This window comes from Peromyscus californicus, unplaced genomic scaffold (genome assembly GCF_007827085.1).
Source record: "Peromyscus californicus insignis strain IS unplaced genomic scaffold, ASM782708v3 Scaffold_1__1_contigs__length_55948999, whole genome shotgun sequence".
NCBI classification, from domain to species: Eukaryota; Metazoa; Chordata; class Mammalia; order Rodentia; family Cricetidae; genus Peromyscus; species Peromyscus californicus.
This window is the reverse complement of record NW_026294492.1, coordinates 47348123-47353756: the sequence shown is the minus strand read 5'-3', so window position 1 is coordinate 47353756 and position 5634 is coordinate 47348123.

Genomic DNA, 5634 nt, shown 5'->3' with positions numbered 1-5634 from the left:
GGACCCGCCCTCTCCCAACATTTGAAAGCCTCATTGGACGGCTTAGGCAGCCAAGCAACTTTTCTTATTGGCTAGTGAGTCACATGCCCGCCTCCTAATGCTTAAATGACAGAAAAAATATCCTCTAGCGTGTACTGTGGCGCCAAATCTCAAATCGGAGCACAACACAAGCTTTCCTGGAGTCTAATCTGACCGTGAGATCCCCAAACTCTACTTCTAGCTTTACATATGAAAGGAGTGAAACTATATTTTACATGGAATTAAAAATAAGTAGGAGCCTATTCTTTGACAAGGCAAAGATGTCAGCTAAATTCTATTTGTATGCGTGAGAAATGGCATAGAAAAGAATAAGTCTGATGTGAGTTAGAAAAGAATTAAGTCTGATGTGACTTAGAAAAGAATAAGTCTGCTGTGGGTTATGCCTGTTTTGCTCAGCTTCTAATGTTCCCTCTCCTTTTGCCGTGGATGGTTGTCACCAAGGTCTCTGTGCCTGGCAATTTACACATTCTGTTTACCCTTTTGAAAGTTTCTCTTGAACCCACTCCACCACTATTGACATCACACAGTCATTTCTATAGCAAAACATTTTGGGAATGAAGGGACACTTTGACATGTTCAAAACATATCAAAGATGCTTCAGGAATTGCAAGGGTTGGGCAGGTCTCAACGGAGCTCCGTGACACTAAACATAAACCTTGAAAACTCCACAGATAACTTCAAGGGCAATCATTCCTGCTTTCAGGACCACCAGCCTGACTGAGGAGGTAGAATTAAGTTCACAAAGAAAGGGTAGACGTTAGAAAGGAAGCCTTGAAGAGGGGAGAAGGTTGGATTTGAAAGGCTGCTCTGGGTGGTGAAGGCATTGTAGGAGGCCAGGGAAGAAGCAATGAGCAGACAAGAGATTCTTGCAGTGAGTCAATGTGCAGACTTGGAGCAAGGGCTGGAGAGCTGGCGGATAGAGGTATTTAAAGTCATCTTTTAGAAAGACAGGAGCAGAGAAAGGAAAGCTGAGAGACTCAAGGCTGCAACCAGCAAGCTGACTAGATGGCATCCACAGTTTTTAAGAATTTAATTTAAAAAAAAAAAAATTATGTTTGTCTGTGTGCCTGCCACATGTGTGCAGGTACCCATAGAGGCCAGAAGGGGGCACTGGATCCCTGGAGATGGAGTTACAAGCTGCTGACCATGGGTGCCCATACAGAATTTGGGTACTTCGTAAAAACAGTCCTGCACTCTAAACCACCACAGACAGAGACAGTTCTCCAGCTCCCTACATTTATACTTCAGACCTCCCCCTCCCCCCACCCCACCCCACCCCCCGCATCTAGCTCTCTGTCCTTTGCATTTATAAAAGTCTTACTTAATATCTACTGCCAAATTAGCAGGCCAGCTGTGTCCTGTTCATCTGCTCTTTTCCCTTCTTTTTTTTTTTTCCGTATTGTTTTCCTTTTCAGAGACTTGCCCCAAGAACACAGGCTGGCCTGGTTTTTAAAGTTTCTGGTCTCAGTCTCCTAATGGCTGGGACTGCTTCAGGTTATCTGATTATATTTCTTTACTTATCCCTCTACTTCTAAACAAAATTACCTCCTCTCCCCTCTCATGTCCCTACTGCCCCCTTGTCTTTACTTTTTCCCTGTCTACTGTTTGTCATCAGCAAAGGAATAATCACCGCCTTTATTTATTTTTCTTTTCCTTTCTATTCATACCTAACGTAACTGATACACATGCAAAAAGAAGTCGTAATATTCTTCCACTTTCTAAAATATTTGAAGGATGATAAATTTGTGGGTTTTTTTTTTTACTAGATACTCATTTATTTTAATGTATTTTCATAGTGGGCCTACCCATGGATAGGAGTATTTTTGCAGACACTATTTCCCATTTAATCTGGTAGCCCAAACATTATAGAGCAGAGTTAAACAAAACTTTAATCCTGCTACAACCTGAAAATTGCAAACAGTTTCATTTGAAAAAAAGCAATGCGATTAAACACAGACAGACAGACAGACAGACAGACACACACACACACACACACACACACACACACACACACACACACACAGCAAATCAATGATTTAACCCAAAATAAAAGAAGCTTTAATGCAAAACTATAGTAAACATGAAAAACCAAGGCAATACAATTCCACCAAAAGATACATAGTAATGGCTTCCAAATCAAGTGAATTAGATGAAATTTTAGACAAATGAAAATAATGATTTTACACACACACACACACACACACACACACACACACACAAAGAGGCTACAAATGCCTTACAAATTCCAACAGAGCATAAATACAAGTTAAGGACAGACAAAGGGGAAATTCTGTGGCCTTTGGGCTTCACTCACTGACAACTTATAAAGAAGTCTCTCCTCATTGGCACTGTGATTTCATTCAACAATTTTATAGCTTTTGGCCTGAATACCCCTTCCCCACTGAACCCCTAGAATTTCACTGAGATAGAAGGCCATTGAATATTGGCTGGATTTATTTCTTATCCTCTGATATGCATATGTGTTACCAGTGAGTCCAAAGTGTTTGCTATCTCCTATTCACTTGGTCCAATAACATAATGTCACCAATGTGATATTTTGTAGAAGAGAAAGACAATCAAGAACCTTTCTATCTAAGTTATGACACAGGGCTGGAAAGTTAATATATCCTGAGGTAAAGCTGTAAAGGTATACTGCTGGCCTTGTGAACTGAAAGCAAATTGCTTCTGGCAGACCTTTTGGACGGGGATGGGCGGGGGGGGGACGAAATAGCTAGATCAATAGTTCCATACCATGTGCCAGGAGATGGGTTAATTTGCTCAAGTGAGAACACCATATCTGGTATGGCGGCTGCAATCAGAATCACTGCTTGACTGAATTGTCATTCTCCACAATCTACCTGTCTTCTGCACTGGCCAGAGAGGAGAGCTAAAGTGAGATGTGATAGGAACCACCTCTGCATCTTTCAAGTCCTTGACGGTGGCACTAATTTCTGCAGTCCCTCCAGGGATGCAATACTGCTTTTGATTCCATATTTTCCTTAGTGGAGGAAACTCTAAAGGCTTCCATTTAGCCTTTTCAAATATAATAGCCCTCACTCCTCAGATCAGGGAACCAATGTGAGAATTCTGCCAACTCTCAGTATATCTATCCCAATTATACATTCTGGGTCTGGGGAAATAACCACAGGATGAGTTTGGGGACTCAATGACTGGACCTACTGTGAGTTGGACCTCAGCCAAAACTCCATTAATAACCTGGCCTCCATATGCCCCCCTTTACCTGGAGGGCCACAGTGTTTTATGTGATCTCCTGGAATTAGCATTACTTCTAAACTGGTATCCAAGAGACCCCTGAAAGTCTGATAGTTTCCTTTCCCCAATGTACAGTTACACTTGTGAAAGGTCCCTCTGGGGAAGGACTGAAGAAAGGCTAATAGCAAAATTTTTAGGTATTTATCAAGGTCCTTCCTTAGGGGAACCTCTCCATCCCTTCATTAAAGTGGTTTTAGGTCTGCAAACTGGCTCAAGTCTGGAAAGTGATACATGGGCTGAGATTCCCTTTTGCCACATCCAATGTAATCTTTTGTTTGTTTGAGGGTTTTTTTTCCTTATACAGATCAAACAAAAACTCTGTAGGCTTCTTCTTATCTAGTTCTTTCCTAAGAACACTATGATTGGTTAGCTAGTACCAAAGGTCCATATGAGTAATGCTGCCACAAAATTCACTTGTGCTGACCATTACAGGGTAGGGCACAGTGGTTCTCAGCCACTGTGGTTATGACACCTTTGGGGGTCGAATGACCCTTTCACATGGATCACATATCAGATATTCTGCATATCAGATATTGACATTATGATTCATAACAGTGGCAAAATTACAGTTATGAAGTAGCATTGAAAATTATTGTTGGGAGTCTCCACAATATGAGGAACAGTATTAAGGGGTCAGATAATTAGGAAGGTTGAGAACCACCATGCTAGGCCATTATGGACATTGTTTTGTCTATGCTGCCCATCACGATAACTATGATCACCTTGCCTTTGGTGATTCACTGCTGCCACTTGGCCCCTGCTACCTCGGGGCCCTGTTAAACTCATTGCATTTAATTCATCTAATGGAACAGCAGCATCTAAACCCCTAAAGTCTGGCACAAGGAAAAGGGTGACAACAAAGCTCTTCAAGTGTGCTGTTGCCCCTCTCACCATTTTGTGTGTGTGTGTGTGTGTGTGTGTGTGTGTGTGTGTGTGTGTGTGTGTGTAAGATTAGTGAAGGGCATGTCTTCTGGACCTTCCTCTTGTGGAAGATTAGGTTTTACACAGTGTAGCCACTCTAGCATTTCAATTTCCCTGAGCCTTAAAGTCCCTTCATTAATACTAAGCCAATGGGTATCAGGCATCTCCAACTTCTTGTCAGTAGGCCATATTTTGACAAATGGTTCAGCCAACCATTCAAACATACTTTTTGAACTAAGTAAGCTTTCATATTAAACTTAGAATTTCCACTCAGTGGGCCCATATCAATAAAAGTCTGATTCAGTTTTATGTTACTTCCACCATTATCCCACACCCTAAAAATCCATTCCCGCCTATATTCCCAGACTTCTGCTTAAATGAATCACCAAACTCATTAAGTGCTTTAGTAGTATAGGACACCTCCTCAGGGACTACACTTTCTACTTTCCGTATAGGAGCATGCTTTGCCTTGAGTTTGATTATAGGTGGGCCCCAGTATTGTCTTGCCTGTCATTTCCTCAGCCAAAGGTGAAAAGGGCACTATCTTAAGGGGTGGAGGTGAGGTACAACTTCCCCAGGTGAGATAAACCCTTAGGGAATCTGAGGGTTCAAAGTGCTCAGCTTCAGTAGGGTCCTTTCACACATCCCCATCCCAAGTGATCAGATCCCATTCTTTGCCAATTAATGCCCTTAATATAACAACTGACACCTTCCAAGACTGGGGCTTGAAGTTTTGTTGTGATTCAGCCAACCTTATAATGAGGGCTTCTGTTTGATTTTCTGCAACTTGGGCACTGTGGTTGCTGGAGAAGACTCTCTTCCAGGGCACACTGAGAAGTCTTTAGACTGTTTGGGTGCATGTGGAGCCAGTCACTTTTATCACTATGTTTACCCCTATCCTTTATCAACTTATCCAGAAATGCCAAGAGCAAGCAACCACAACCATCATTTCCCTTATTTCCCCAAACTGTCAAAAGTTTCCTACACAGAGTCAACAAGTCCACTGCCACCTACAGTTGGTGTGTCAGGATAATCAAATGCACTTATCTCCTTCAGTTGTAAAAATAGTTCACATGTGGGTTTTTAGTACAATCCAAGCTCTCAGGAGAGGCTTTAGTAACTGGAGAGGTTTTGGTAATGTGGGTGTTGGCAAATTGAAAAACCTGTTTCAGATACTTAAAAGATTCATCTTTATACTTCTGTTGTCCTAGAACCATTTCTGGCATCAAAATCTGTATTAGTGAGGGTTACTCTAGACTCTAGTGTGTAAAGGGGATTTATTAGAATGACTTACAGGCTGCCGTCAAGCTAATCCAACAATCGCTGTGTTCTGGCTGCGAACAAAAATTCCAAGAATCCCGTAGGTGTTCAGTCCACAGGGCTGGATGTCTCAGCTGGTCT